Below are 16,544 nucleotides of genomic sequence, written 5' to 3'. Positions count from 1 at the left end.
CTATAATGCCCTCACGAACAAGTTTTTTTCAATAAAACAATGTTACTATGTGATGCATGACACGGTAACTATCGTATACCTCATCAATCTTATTCATTAAGAATTATAATCCGATGGTCCAAATCTAATCATACATTCACACAATAATTGGAATTTATATTTAATCCTAACCCTTTATATATATATATATATATATATATATATATATATATATATATATATATATATATATATATATATATATATATATATATATATATATATATTTTCTTTCTATTTTCTTTTCTGTTATCCCGTTTACCCCATATCCCTTTATACAGGTGCTGCTATTCCACCATCATCATCTTCCATTTCGATGTTCAATGAGTGGATACGTGTCCAAAACACGTGTTATATTCCTATGCTTTTCGACTCACCGTCACCGCTTTTATTCTTCTCGGCACTGTTCATTGGGTTACCGAGTTGGGTTATATTGCATCGCTTTGAATCTTCTTCTAGCAAACAAACTTCCAGTTCCACCGCTTCTACCGCTTGCACTGACTTTATGCCTCCCCTTTGTCTCAAAAATCACTCCTCACTGACGAATGTTTGGCTCTTCTTCCTCTTGTATCGTCTGTCTTCAACCACTGGCGCTCTTTTAATTTAGACGCATCTGAAGACCTTTCGTTTCCTTCCGAAGGGAAATCTCGGCGTCAATCGTCTTCTAGACATTTTCTCGACTTCTGATTTCCGACATCCACTTTTGCTTCCTCTACAACTTGGGACATCCATTGCTTTAATTTCATTTCAACCATGTTTAGGATTCTGGTGCCCTAATTCGTTGGTGATATCACACCAGTAGTGGAATCCTAACATGCCCTAAAAAAAAGTTCACAGCGAAAGCGAGCCGATATCTTAACCCTAACATGCCCTATAAACACGGTTCACAGCAGGTGAGTTTTTCTATAAGTTTTTATGTTCAAATCTCGATTACCAATCTAAACTTGAACCAACTCTTACTGATTTTAGATAGACTGCATTAGAATCCGTTTTAGGATGCATTTGGAAAGTCATCTGAAGCAACACTTGTTGGAGCAAAGTCTGAATGAACAATTGGCCACGTACCTCATTGCAAAGACCTTCAATAAACGATCTTTTTTGTCGCTTATTTTTTTGTGTTCGAAATCTTAATGATGATGACTTCTGCTGTGCAGGCAGCCCATTTGATTAGAACACAACTCGAATGCAGCCGGTATTGAATATTCTCAAGTGTAATACCCTTTCACTCCTTCAATTTAGGCAAGAACCAATTTCTAAATATAAGTATGTTCATAATTTTTTGTTAATATTATTTGATTTTCACTTATCAAAGGAAATTTCGTCCGAATCGTTTAGGTGGCACATGTTATAAGAAAACAAAATATATGGGTTACACCTCTAATTTGTTCTTAATGTTGTTCTAAATCCACATAGTAGCATTATTGATTATAATTCATAATTTGAATTACATTTATGCATTTAAACTCTGATTAGGAAACTTGAAAGAGCATTAGGTTGATTAAGTGATCTTAAATACAATTTTAAGGGTGTAGTTTGATATTTCACTTTCTACATAACCTTTTTATTCTACCTTCGTGATAAAAAACTAAACTATAATTAAATGACAGGACATACCAATCTTCTTTTGAATCTACAGGCATGATTTATAGGGAGATTTCTTAGTGAGGTTGTGTTGCATGTACTCTATTAACAGGTATCATTATTCAACCCACTTTGACTTCTTTTGGTTTATATACACATAAACTTAAAAATACATTTTGCTTGCACTATAAAAGCAGCCCCTAGAGATTATTTTAGCATAAAAAATAAATTCGTGTCACAATATCAGGAACTTCTTTTGTTAAAAAAATATCATTTAGTTGTAAAAATGGAAGGGATATGATGGATTGCAGAATCTTATAACTAAATGCTTAAAAAGTTACTTTAAAAGAATAGCAGGTTTGAAATTTCATTTGTGAAATAGGAATGATTTGGAATTGCTCTCTGAGGCAAATCTGTCAATCGCAGACAAGTGTGAGCAGAAAAGACGTATTCCTGATTTCTGCATATCTTCTCCACAAGTAGACAAATCAACTTAATTTCAAGGGGTGATCCGTAACGTGTCACAAAAGTCTATATTGATGCATTTAATGAAATGACAGAGCCTTCATCTCCAAGAAACTCTGATTTGTAAATTAATTGAAATGATTTCCAAATTTAGCCATGATTTTACTTATGCTACACAATATGAGATGCTTAATATGAGGCCAGAGTGTGATGTTGCAATGATGGAAACAAATCATTTTGTGCCTACGCATGAAAATGTAACTTTTTAAGGACTTCAGTCGACCTCTAACTGATTTGTTAAACCCTTTGCTTCACAAGTTTCCACCATCACTAGAGTCCTCTACACCTATAAAATATTATGCTTATAAGAATTGCGTTTATATGAGTGGGGAATATTATTTGACTTATATATAGGGGTAATCAAAAGCACATAAGAAAAACGACAGAGAAAACTTCATCCATCTGAAGTCAATGTGAACACCAATTTAATCGTTGTATAACAATTAGAAGATAACTTGTAGAATAGATTAGAGACAATGAAAGAGATATTATCATAAAAAGAATAGTGGTTCGATGGTGATCCTGGTCACTAGAGAGTAATGGAGTTTGTTTTTGTAGATGTTGAAATAAACACAAATAGCTTCAATGCTATTATATATTCAGTTTGTGAAGCAGTATTCAGATCCGCATTCCAAATTGTCAGAATCGGTTTGGTCAATTCGATACGACAGAAACAAGCCTTTGCTTCACATTATGCTGAACAAAAAAACTCCTTAGAATGCTTAAAAACTAAATAAATAGAAGCTTGTTTAAGTCGTATTATAAGAAAATAAATTAAAATTATTTGTTGAAACTTGAAAGGTAATATTGAAAAAGCTTTTCATGATATAAAAAAAGGAAACCTTGGTTACCATGATGCCCATGACCACACAGAACTAGAATGCGACCAACCATGTATAATAATAATACATCAAACTTCTAAAATATGTGGTCTTTTATTGTTATGAGTTTTATTTTTATGAGGCCAAATTTAACTTAACACATTTTTTCTATATAAAAGTGAGAACATTTTTGTTTTTGATTTAAAATGTGTTGTCATCTTTGTTTTATAATCTAAGATACTTTTTTCTTGCTTTTTAATTAAAAAGTGTCATTACTATTAATCACTTGATGCACTCCGTTTCGCTTTAGTAAAATATAATTTTTTATTAAAATCTTAAATAAAGCCTAGTTTTCCACTCATAGATCCCAATCATTTCCTATTTAAACTTACTTCTCAAACATCCGCACAAATATTTACTTATACCAATTCTAGCCTATAACATTTGTTTATCAAATTGATAGAAATAATATACAAAATGGTATAACCATTAAATTATTTCCAACATGTTATAATATTTTAAACACAAAAACATATTATAAGAATTTATAATGTTATGTTTTTTCTAACTTATATAGATTTTCAAATACAAAACTTATATTTAGTAGCTTTTCAAGGAAGAATTTTTCAAAAAAGTCACTATATTTTAATCATTTTATCTGGAAAATCTCCAAAAAAATCCCAATTTTTTAGCAAAAGTTTCAATTTAATCTCGAATTTTTTTATTAGAAAAACCCAATAAATCAACTAATTCTTACAATTTAATCCATTTTAACCTATTTAGGTTGTCACCTGCTGATGTGTCACTCCACCTTGGAAACACTATTGACGTGGAATGCCACGTCAGCTCCTTTCTTACTAATATAAAAAATCAGTTTTTTTTTCGAAAACGCAGGGAGGTAAACTCAAACTTCCATCTCCCCTTCCACAAAGCCAACTACATATTGTTTTATCTGATTTTAATCCTTCAGTCCTATATATATATATATATATATATATATATATATATATATATATATATATATATATATATATATATATATATATATATATATATCAAATAATGGAACTTTCTATTTTTTTTAAAACGAAGCAAGGTGGATTCGATCTTGTGTCCCAAAAAAAAAGCACCTTAACAATTCAACCGGAGGAATTACATAGATTTTATGCCATTATGCCATTAGTATTATATATAACTATTATTTGCTGAAGTTTTAAATTCATTTATTATTATTATTATTATTATTATTATTATTATTATTATTATTATTATAAGCGAAAATAAATAAAAAAATCATTTTTATCAATATTATTAAATATATATATATATATATATATATATATATATATATATATATATATATATATATATATATATATATTAAATACGTATTTATATGTAAAAAAACATATAAATGTAATTAATACGTATTTATATAAATACATTTTAAATATGTATTTATATGTATTCATTGCGGCCATTTGGTATACTATTTTGTGTCGAATAGTTCATTTCAACATATAGTTTCTTGCTAGGTGCATAGTCATACAATACGACAAAAGTTGAGTCTACATCTCAAATAATTCATCTAATAGTTGATACTTGATTTTACAATATATAAATAACAACAATCTACAACCATGTAGTTTTGTACATTTATAACATGTCCAATATATAAACTACACCAATCTCCAATCATGTTGCTTCATCTGCAATCATGTTGCTTCATCTGCTAGCCCTGCATTAAACATCAAATAAGCATCTAAGATGCATATTTGAAGAAATTGTAAAATAATAAGTTGTTGATTGTACCTTGTTAATCACATAACACTTCTTTGTACACAACGTTTGATGTGTAGATTCCATCATTATCAAACGTTTTTTCCGGCGAGTCCAAGGAGGAACTCGACGAGTCCGAGCGGGATCCGGGTCAAGGAGTAAGCGACCAACTCGGCGAGTCGGCTAAGGGGACTCAGTGAGTCTGGTCTGAACGAGGAAAACCCTAATCCCGGGAGTTGTATCCTATATAAAGGGTGTTATGCCCCTCCCTCAGCCTCCATATCATCCTAGAGAACCTGTAGAGTGTAAACCCTAGATTTCGTGGGAGCTTCCATCATTTGAGAGAAATAGCTTTGGAGGAAGGAAACTTTGGAGAGGAACTTGAAGATCAAGAAGGTTGCTTCAAAGGGGAGGTGTAGATCCGAGACCTACTTCAGTTTGTGTTCATCTTGGAGGTAATAAGCTGCTATCTTCCCTCCCTTGCATCTAGATCTAGTTTTGTTATGAGATTTGGGGGTTTTGATGGTTTTTTGAGACCCAATTCGAGTTTGGGGCCTAGATATGTTGTTGCTACTTCAGATCTAGTGATGGGATGGTCCAATATGTTGTAAAGCATCAGAAGATGAGTAGTTGGTGAAGCCTTTTTGCCTTTAAACCTAGCCCAAGAGTGTTTTAAGCTTATAGCCCCTTAGTTTCACGTAAAGTTTGCAACTTTACGTGAAGGATAGGCTTTGGGAGTATGGATCTATGATTTGGAGCCCCTGCATGGCTCGAAAAGCCACTGGATGGGTTAAGAACAGGAGCGACTCGGCGAGTCACATGGGTGGACTCGGCGAGTCGGATGAAGTTGGGCAGGAACTCGACGAGTTGGAAGAACAACTCGTCGAGTCGGATAAAGATTGCCTTGCACTCGGCGAGTCTGTTCTTGGACTCGGTGAGTCAGGTCGCGAAACCCCGAACCCTTGGAGTTAAGACTCGAATCAGTGAGTCGAGTGGAGACTCAGTGAGTTGGATAGGACAAGACTCGGAAATCGGTGGACTCGGCGAGTCATGGGCAGGCTCGGCGAGTGGGGTCGCGAATGGAAGGACTCTAAACATATGAACTCGGCGAGTCAGTAGGTGGACTCGGTGAGTAGGGTTGACCTGGAAGGTTGACTTTAACCAGGACTTGGACTTTGACCAGAGTTGACTTGTTTGACTTTTGAGAGGTCAGTTGGGCTGAGTGTTATATGTTTGGTTTTGGTAGCTCGGGGAGCTAGGGGAGCAGCAATTCAGAGAGTTGTCAAGCAGCAGCTAGAGGGGTTGTTAGCGAATTCAGCAAGTGCAGGTGAGTTTCCCTTTGTGTGAATGGGTCTACGGCCACAATGCCGACCCATATAGTTATGAGTAGGAAGACCCGGGGGTTAGCCCTAGGCACAACATGCTAGTATGATTTTCAGGACGAGGTCCAGAGTAGCGGGCGGGTGCCCAAGGAATGGTTTGCATGATAGTTATACTTGTTGTCTGTGTGATACTTGTATGTGCCTGGTAGGGAGGTGAGTGTGGGCGTGGTCCCGTATCTCAACGACAGCAGAGTATGGATGGTGTTCCATATCTCATTAGCAGAAGAGCAGGGGCGAGGCCCAGTTCAGGAAAGAGTGAGTGTGGGTCGGGCCCATATCTCACTATCAGTAGGAGTATGGACGGGGTTCCATGACTCATCAGTTGCAGGACATGGGCAAGGCCCAAGATAGGCGAGGCCTTAGAATCAGATTCAGCAGTACATGTTTAGCTTATGTGTTGTGGTATGTTTATGCGTAGTATATGTTAGCGGGCGAGGCCCAGTGACAGGCGAGGCATAAGTAAAACAGATTTGTATCCGAGCGGGGCACGAAGCCAGGCGGGGCCTGGAGCGGCGAGGCCGTTGTAGCGGGCGAGGCCCGAGGTAGCGGGCGGGGCCCGAGGTAGGGGTGAGGCCCAGAATAGTGGGCGTGGCCCAATATGTGCAGTATGTAGTTATGCATGGTATGTGGTAGGATGGGGGAACTCACTAAGCTTCGTGCTTACGGTTTTCAATTTAGGTTTCAGGTACTTCCGGTAGTGAAGGGAAGAGCTCGGGGTGATCGCTTGGCACACACCATAGATTTGACAGCCTGGGATGTTTTGCTCTGATAATGAAAATGTGTTTTGAAATTTATACTCTGATTATGTTATGAATTGATAAATGTGTTTTCAAGAAATGTTTTATAAAAGAAATTTTTAGTCTTGAAATTTGGGACGTTACAAGTTGGTATCAGAGCCATGGTTTGAGGGAATCGGGCATGCTCTCGGGCGTGTCTGGACTCAAACTAAGGGATTGGCATAAAGGTTTTCAAAATGAAAAATAGTTTTTGTAAAAAGGGGTTTTGAGAAAGAAAACAGTTTTAGAAAAATTGAAAAGAATTCAGAAAGAAAATAACTTTTAGAGAAAAGGGGGTGTGGTGCATGCAATCAGCCGAGCTCAAGTAAGTACCCCAAAATACCCATACAAGTTATGTTATGATTATCAGTTAGTAGAACAGCATGCTAAATTAGGACTAAGGAGGATGCCTTATGTGCCAGTTATATGTACTGTAGAGCTGCAAGATAGTTCTGGTCAGGCAGTAGTAGGGTAGCCTGTTTAGGCAATGCCTGAGTATATGAGCTTATGTCACATGCTAGTGTAGATTCTTGTTATGTGGATATGATTGCTTAAGTATGTTCTAGTTAGATTTTACCTTGTCTGAATGCTGCTTGCTTTGTGCATTGTGGGATTCTGAGTGATAGGAGTTAGCCATTAGGTGAATACGTCACGTCACATGTGATCAGGGTTGAATAATCTCAGAGTGTTGGATTTGGCCCTACTGCGCAACTCTCGTTTGAGTCTAACCATTATGGGGACGAGTCATTTACTCGAAGGATTATCTGGGCCTCGTCACACGTGATGGTATTCAGGTGATGGATAATTGGCATTACAAGGAGGCCTTCAGCAGCTGAGGGCTGGTTTGGGTTGAGTCAGAGGTTTCCCTAGGGTAAGCCTAGGATGAGATAGTGCTGGGAGCAGTAGTAGTAGAAAAGGGGACCTGGTGGAGTCGAGGCAGTTCTTGAGGAAAGTACGGATATATGTGGAAGGTAGTATGGGCCCGTACTACTGAAAGCAGAGGATCCGTACTCGATTCGGGAAAGGCCGAGACGAGACCAGGAATCTGGTAGTTTGTGAGTTGATCCCTCTGCAATGATGTGTATTTTGATATTGGTTGTATTATATTTGCAGCATGGTGACATTACCAGAGAGACAATCGAGCAGGTCAGGCATCGGAGATGGATCAGGCCCGGATTCAGGGGCCGAGCAGCTCGAGGAGCGCATGAGAGAGTTGATATCAGTAGAGGTTACGCGCAGCATACTATATCAGACTCTGTGATCTTTGGCATGGTCAAGGAGGGTATACTGGAGATCTTGGATGAGAGGCTGGGAGCCTTCCGTACCGAGATGATGGCTTTGTTGGGGGCGCGTACTTTGACATTCCGAGAGTTCAGGGCTTGCGGGGCACCAGATTATCATGGGGCTAGGGACCCCATTGCCAGCAACAGATGGTTGGCTGATGTTGCCAACACTTTTCGTACGAGAAAGTGTCCCGAGGGGGACAAGGTCAGACTCGCCTCCTGTCTTCTGAAGGACAGAGCGAGGGATTGGTGGGAGGAGATTGGTCATGCTCTGGGAGATGATGTCTCATTGGATGCGATGACATGAAGTGATTTCTCGGCCAGGTTTAGGGCAGAGTTCTCACTGATTATTGAGTTGCAGCAGCTGGCACAGAAGTTTCAGGATCTGACACAGACTACTGAGACTGTGGCGGAGATCACCGCCAAGTTCAGGGAGAGGGCCCTTCTTGTTCTGCAGTATGTTGCGGATGAGGAGATGAAGAAAGCACGATACCATGAGATGCTTAGGAGTGACATCAGGGAGTTTGTGAGCAGGTCCGGCTGCAAGACGTTGGAGGACATGATCTCGCGGGCCAGGGAAAGGGAGATCAACTTGGAGCAGATCCGGAAGAGGAAGTCGGATGAGATTCAGGTAGCCACAGGTTCAGGCATAAGGCCCAAGGGGTCGGATTCGAGATTGAGGGATTATCAGCACCGTAGCCGGTGTGGGAGGTGTGGCAGGACGCACAGTTTCACACCCCAAAACCGGAACGGCGGAAACGTTCCGGGGTGGATGACGTCATGTCAAGTATCACAACACATGCATTATAGTAATCAAAGTACAACAACCATTGCATTAATAGTAATAGTTTTACATGGTTTACATTACAATACATCAAAGTAATACAAGTAATAATATAGGTGCAGCTTGGTACTAAACTGTCTTCGTCAAAAGCTCCGGGAATGTACCTGTCTAATGCTGACCTGAGAATACAAGTTATTTGAAAAGCGAGTATCAACACTTTTACAAATGCGGGTGAGTTCATAAGTAGTTAGTGTCATTTTTATTCAAATAACTTTAATAAAAGTGGTAGTTTGAGAGTATCCATTAAATTAGTGTCTTTTCCATAAAATCCTATATTTTCTTTAATAAAAGCAGTCTTCTACCAAGACTGGACGAAGTTATGTGGTAAAAAGTAGTTTTCCCTTAATCGCTATCATTATAAAAATACAGAATTTGATTATTAAAGAAAGCAAGAGAAAATAGGAAAATAACGTATGCCTCAGCAGTGAAGACTGCTGACTAAGGCAAAAGGAATCATAGACTCCAGGAGAGTATCGAACAAACGACACGCCTGGCTCAATCTAACAATGGGAGACACAAACCCCAGACGATACCAAATGAAAGGTACAGCTAGCAAGGTCTAAGAACAGAGAATAAAGACCCCAGACAGTATCAAATGAAAGATACAGCTAGCAAGGTCTAAAAACAAAGAATACATACCCCAGACAGTATCAAATGAAAGATACAGCTAGTAAGGTCTAAAATAGAGAATACAGACCCCAGACAGTATCAAATGAAAGATACAGCTAGCAAGGTCTAAAAATAGTGTGACTCTGAGAGTGGGTTTCCAGCATACAGTGTAAAATATCGTTACCTTAAGGCCATGAATTATAAGGTAACCTGGGATACTCGTAACCATACTAACCGATACTAGAGTACTTGATGCCCTGCAAGCGTCTATATAAATATGACATTTGTCACCCCTTGGCTTGGTAGGCCGTGGACTGTAGCTAGCAGTCAGGGTGCGGGGGTGTCAATCACGTATAGATCTATACACACAATGTCCGCTCTCCCTACATGAGACTCTGGTTACCAACTAGACGATGGAGAAGGCCGTGTCCCGAAGATGCATCCCAAATAGTGGGTAGTGAATTTCCAATATAAGCGTTGGACTAGTAGTAGAGACTCATAACTGAACTAACAAATGTGAACCTATATGTCTCTTGTGTACATAATATATAACTAATGATCAAACGACCTTCGTACGAACTTCCGATCCCACCAGACCACATCTCAACGAAGAAAAGGAAATAGAGCGAACAAGCCTTCCTAAGTCCTTCAATCATTATTTATATGCATCTATACAAGTATATGCATACATCCAACTACGTTTGAGTATGTAACAAGTGGAAGCGTATCGTGAAGTATAACCAAATCGTGATGTATAACCGAATCATGATGTATAAGCGAATCGTGTGGAATAACCGAATTGTGAAGTGTAAACGAACAGTGTGGAATAACCAAATCGTGAAGTGTAAACGAACAGTATGGAATAACCGAATCGTGAAGTGTAAACGAACAGTGTGGAATAACCGGATCGTGAAGTATAAGCGTTACCAAATATAAGTGTATCACAAAGTGGAAACGTTATCAAGTAGGAGTTTAAACTAAGTCAAAGCGAAGTAGCGGTATCTACAAGTAAGAGTATACGACATGAAATAGAACTTTGATGAAAACCTTGGAAAAACCTTTATACTTAAGAAAATCACAACTTGGTATTCGTTGGTCAAATAAGTTTGAAAACATTTAGAAATTCTTTGGAAACCTTTCATAAACCAGTTTAAATTGAACTTTGATAAAACAGTATAAGTAAGAGTTTTGAACAAGTGAAAACATTTTAGAAAACCATTTATAGTATCCTACTCGGTAAAAACAGTTTACAGTGTGGTAAATCCTTGTGCATGCGGGTTATCAATCACATGTGATTGATATAATAACCGACATGTTTAACTTGTATTCACCCCTATAAAACATGTAAAAACATTTAAAAGGTTCATTCAAGGGTATGAACTCACCTGATGTAAGTGGATCCGACGAAGGTGCCGGTTGGGTGCTCGGTGTCAAGTAAAGACTTGAACACACTTAGTGACCTATTTAACATATGATAACATATGTTCACATACAATTAGTACATTTAATACTAATTAAACAAGTATACGCATCCTAAAGTGTGGAAAACACCTTGGTTAAGGGTTAGGGGTGTCCCAGGTAACATTTAAGGGCTTGAATGGCTTAGGAATAGAGTTTACTCTTCAAGATTAAACCATATGTACATAGTTCATGGCCCTGGGACAACTCCCCATGAGTTTACGGCCGTAAAATCATGGTGAGGGTGTTCTAGGATGCTTTAAGGCCTTATATCAATTGTGGAATTTTGCTAGGTCCAAAACTAATGTGTTTGAATGGATTTAAGGCATTTATGTGGACCAAATGGGAGTTTACGGCCCATGAACCACCTCTATGGGAGTTCACGACCGTGAACTCCTATTTCCTTGGTTTTATTGAAGTTTAAGGCCTTACAACAATGGTAATGCTTCAAGCTTTTTTTCCAAGGCCATTTAGTGGATTTAAACTAACATTTGGCATGGTTTGGGGGTTTTTACCGCCTAGGCATGTGCTTGGGCTATAAACTCCTTTTTACCCCTCATTTCTTTGTGTTTAATTGCTCCAAACCCGAAATAGCAAGTCCCTAATTTATATCTCAAGCCTAAGGGTGGTTTGGGAGTGTTTTGGACTTGATTTCACAAGTTTAGAGGGTGTTACGGCCTAAGCATGTGCTTGGGCCGTAAACCCTCTTTTAAGTCCCAAAAATTGTGGTTTAATGTTTCAAACACTCCTAGGCTAAATCCTCTATTGGTTCCTAAGCTCAAAGGGACAATTTTGGGTTATTTTGGCCTCATTTAAGGGGTTTACGGCCTAAGGAGGCTCTTAGGCCGTAAACTCCTCTTTATCAGCTTCTAAGTTCAATTTTTGGGGTTAAACCACAGCTAATACTGTTTTGGACAAATTAGGGTAAGGAGAATTACGTTTTGGATGCGGAAATTCGCGGATTTGAGGCGAAATTGGACTTTTATGAGAGAGAGTATAGAGAGAGGGTGAAAAGGGTGGAATGAAGTCCATTCCCCCTTATATATGGATTGGAGTTGAAGCTCAATGGAAATCTACCCAATATTGCCGTTAAACGGGGCTTTTGGTCGCACCCGATTTAGTGGTCGTAATAAAATTAACTTTTTCCAAATTAATATGGAAATGTAATTTAAGTGTTTTTACTTTATTTTATTACGACGAATATCGACATATAACATAAATAAATAGAACATTTATTTATTTTACGACCTCAAGTTAACGGAACTTTCATAACGTGGAATATTCCGTTAACGGAAATGAGGTAATGTAAAGGAATAAACTTTGGTTTGTCACACACGGGGGTGCGTGCAGGAGTGGTAATGGTGGTGAGTCTGGCTGCTTCAGGTGCGGTCGGACTGGTCATTCTAGCAGGGATTGTACTGCGACCACCACTCAGGGGTCAGACCTGTTATGTTTTCACTGCGGTCAGCGGGGCCACAAGAAGGCTCAGTGTCCGAGTTTACTTTCAGCAGGATGGGTGATAGCACCTGCCCCTACAACTTTGAGGATCACAGACGGCCGTCAGGGCCGAGCAGAGGCGCCTACTGTAGGAGGAAGGGCTTTTCAGATGGCTACCATGGAGACGTGGGCAGCGTCGGACATTGCAGGTATGCGACTTCCGTTTTCTGTTTTCTTTATGCATGATTATATTGTTATGGTTCTGCATCATTATTGGTATGAGTATTTCTATTGGTGCAACTTGCATGTGATTTAGTTACCATCTGCATACCTCAGATATCTAAATGGTAGTTAGGGGATGTGCCCTATCGGAGAAGGTCTCTTAGGATGCAGTAACTGTAGCATGTATGTGTGGGACTTGGTATGTCTCGCTAGTTTGGAAATGTAATGTTTAAGAGATGGATTGGTTAGATCCCTAACTATGGTAAGCTTGGGTTCCTCAACAGGTTGATTATGAGATGGTAGCATGGATTGGGAGTTCTTTTCGAGCATTGATCAGCGAGGGGTAAGCAGGATCGAAGTGGGGGAGAACCCTCCGAGCATGCAAGGGTAAGAGTACGCAGATCCATAATGAGTACGCGACCTCTGAAAAGAAAAGAAATAGCACAACATTTGATGGATTGAAGGATTCAGGGTTGGAAGTTTGAGAAACTCCCCATCAGTGGTGCGTACGATGGTGATGGTTAGTACGTGGTTGGGAATTCAGGTTGGTGGGTCGCCAGTAGGACTCGGGTGAGTCGGAATGAAGATCTTGAGGGATGATAGCATGGGATGCTTTCGTATTAGTAGTTAGTGGTCGAGACAGCATGTAAAAACATCGTAGAGCAACGGGAGGGCCGCATCGTTTTCCAGCAGCTGTCAGTGGTGGGAAGTGTTGTAAGACTATGGGGCAGCGGTAGCATTCACTAGCAGTCAGTGGTGGAAATTGTTGTAAGACTACGGGGCAGCCGTAGCATTCACTAGCAGTCAGTGGTAGAAGGTGTTGTAAAACTACGGGGCAGCCGTAACATTCACCAGTGGTCAGTGGTGGATGGTGTAGTAAGACTACGGGTAAGCCGTAGCATTCCTTAGTAGCTTTGTTAGTGTAGTGTGGACGGAGGCCCGTATCTCCTAGTTTGCAGGATTGGGGCGAGGCCCTTTACTCCTAGTGATCAGGTAGGGATCAAGATTGGGCAGTGGTTGAGAATAAGAGGGAGTTTGCCGGTATAGCCCTAGAAAGGTGAGACCTTGGGAGAGGCCGCTTCAGGATGTAGTTGGGTGAGACCCGTGGGCGAGGCCCGCATGTGAGTAGCAATATAGGTGAGACCTGGGAGCAGGGTTGCTCAGTAGTATGTTTGGGTGAGACCCGTGGGCGAGGCCCGTGCAAGAGTGGTTAGACAAGTGAGTCTAGATGGAAGATCACTTAAGGTTATAGGCAGGTGAGACCCGTTAGCAAGGCCAGTGAGTTTTAGTAGCGTAGGTGAGACCTGGTAAGAACCTTAGGGGCAAGTTAGGGGATCGAGGATTCCAGGATTGTAGTGCCAGTATGGCAGAATAGATTGAGCAGTTATATGTGGTCGAAGTTTCTTCGAAAGTCGCTGGGAGCGACTAGGAGTTGGTGTTGGGATTGGCGACCGGTGGGAGCCGGTAACCCAGGTGTGGATACATCAGTAGGGACCAGGGTGGTCTCCGTTCATACGGGAGACGGAAGAGGGACTTCAGAAAGTTTTTGGTCAGTGGCAGTGCTGGTAAGCAGTCTATGGTGGGATTCATTTAGCTAATCGAGAGGTGCTCGGCACCAAGTTATGGCAGAGAGAAGTGTCTAGTAGATACTGGCAGAAATGGCCCGTACTAGAAGTAGCGGGAGTGATGGAGCTAGTGAAGGATATGACCTTCACAGTGTCAGAGGAAGTAGTTGGTTATGGAACGTTGCCTTGGAAAGGCCAGAAATCGCACAAGGAAAGAAAGGGGTAAATCCCCAGGGTGTTCAGCATGGGTACTCGGAGAGTACTAGAAGGATTGTTGGTTGATTAAGTTGTGTTTCTAGAATGTTCAGGGTCAGGGTTGACCTGAGATTATTATCCGCAAAGACTATTGGTCGGCAGGAGAGCCGGGCAAAGGGCCATCGAAGGTAGGCAGCGGGTGTTGGATTAATAAGTAGAGTATTGGAAGCAGATCGCAGGCGGTTGTCCATAGCAAATTTTGAGGACGAAGTTTAGTTTAAGTGGGGGAGAGTTGTAACACCCAAAATCAGGAAGGCCAAGAAAGGAAAGGAACCCTAAGTTGAAAGCCCGACTCGGCGAGTCCAAGGAGGAACTCGGCAAGTCCGAGCGGGATCCGTGTCAAGGAGTAACCGACCAACTCGGCGAGTCGGCTAAGCGGACTCGGCGAGTCTGGTATGAATGAGGAAAACCCTAATCCCGGGAGTTGTATCCTATATAAAGGGTGTTATGCCCCTCCCTCAGCCTCCATATCATCCTAGAGAACCTATAGACCCTAGATTTCTTGGGAGCTTCCATCATTTGAGAGAAATAGCTTTGTAGGAAGGAAACTTTGGAGAGGAACTTGAAGATCAAGAAGGTTGCTTCAAAAGGGAGGTGTAGATCCGAGATCTACTTCAGTTTGTGTTCATCTTGGAGGTAATAAGCTGCTATCTTCCCTCCCTTGCATCTAGATCTAGTTTTTGATGGGTTTTGGCTATAAGACATCCTATGTGCTCATACAAACCCTAATGCTTGGATCTAGGTTTCTCTATTGTACATGCAAGTTATCCAAGACTGTAAACCCTAATTCTAGTATACAAGTAATCATATTAACATGAGAATAGGTTTAAGATATTACCTTGATTGTTATGTAGCAATAACAATCCCAAATCTCCTTGTATTGACTTTCGAAAGCTTAGAGTCACAAATGTCACTCCTCTAATGGTTCACAAACACCATAAGCAAGAGGATGAAGAGGAGAGAGGATGAAGGCTACCCAAAACGTGTTCTAACCCTAGAAGAAAGCTTCACTACGTCTTTGGGTCATAAGGGTCTTATATATAGTGAGGCTATTAGGGTTATCTAACAAGGAAACCCTAATTTGGATGCTTAAGCCCTAAGCAACCCATGGACTCCTTTCCATAAGGGCTTGAACGATTTCTCATGGGTTTCACCATAGAATTCGTCCACTCCTTAATATAATACAATCCATGGCCCAAATTGCAATTATCTTATAATTACAATTCCAGTCCCTTAAGTTTAATTAATCTCTTTTAGTCACAAAACTAATTACTAATTAATTCTTGACTAATATTAATCAAACAATATGATTTCTCCTTTAATATATTATTCCCATAATATATTAATAAATCATATTTAATCCTTTCTCTCCATAATTCATCCTATCAAGTTGCTTTGGTGAAGGTAACCCAAAAGGACCATGCACCATCGGGTTAAGTACATACCAAAATAGTGATGGACTTAGACACTAATCCAACAGTCTCCCACTTGGATAATTCTAATAACTATTATGCGTATGACTTCAGATCATGATATGCAATCGTAGCTTTCCAAGGCCGTTGTCAACTCTGATCCTATCACATACGTGTGTCCTTAGATAAGGGATCATATATTCCTCCATTCTAGATATCATATGAGACATGATTTCAAATCATTCTCTTTGTACTATTTCTCGAATTCCGATTTATGACGACTGACTAATTGAACAAATCAAATTAGCCCTAGCCCGGCCGAGCATTTACGTTTGTCATCACTAAATCATCGAGGGGCCCAAAGATATCGCTTTTATCCTACTTTGAATAAAAGGAACGGATAAACTTTGATTCAATGTTCGCTTGCACTTACTCACCAAATCACACACAACAATATGTTTTATAACACCAAGTTACTAGTCCGTTTACATATTATCAATGTGCAACCGATTTGCAAGATACAACTCACACATCTCGGTTTCAAGAATATAAGATG

At 39.9% G+C, this 16,544-nt stretch overlaps 1 long non-coding RNA gene across 5 annotated transcripts; it reads left to right on the top strand.

Annotated features, from left to right (window-relative positions):
• The first annotated feature begins 300 nt into the window (after positions 1-300).
• LOC145037547 (uncharacterized) lies at positions 301-2,770 on the top strand. Of its 5 annotated transcripts, XR_013678897.1 has the most exons (5): positions 301-932; positions 1,009-1,100; positions 1,194-1,278; positions 1,647-1,732; positions 2,003-2,770. It is a non-coding gene; the product is annotated as an uncharacterized LOC145037547 (long non-coding RNA). The 5 variants fall into 5 exon arrangements; XR_013678899.1 differs by having other exon boundaries at positions 1,009-1,250; XR_013678900.1 differs by having other exon boundaries at positions 1,009-1,278; positions 1,676-1,732.
• The last annotated feature ends 13,774 nt before the right edge of the window (positions 2,771-16,544 follow it).

This window comes from Lactuca saligna, chromosome 3 (genome assembly GCF_052625555.1).
Source record: "Lactuca saligna cultivar CGN05327 chromosome 3, ASM5262555v1, whole genome shotgun sequence".
In the NCBI taxonomy this organism is placed as follows: Eukaryota; Viridiplantae; Streptophyta; class Magnoliopsida; order Asterales; family Asteraceae; genus Lactuca; species Lactuca saligna.
The sequence above is the reverse complement of the archived record's forward strand: the minus strand, read 5'-3'. Positions and strand labels throughout refer to the sequence as shown.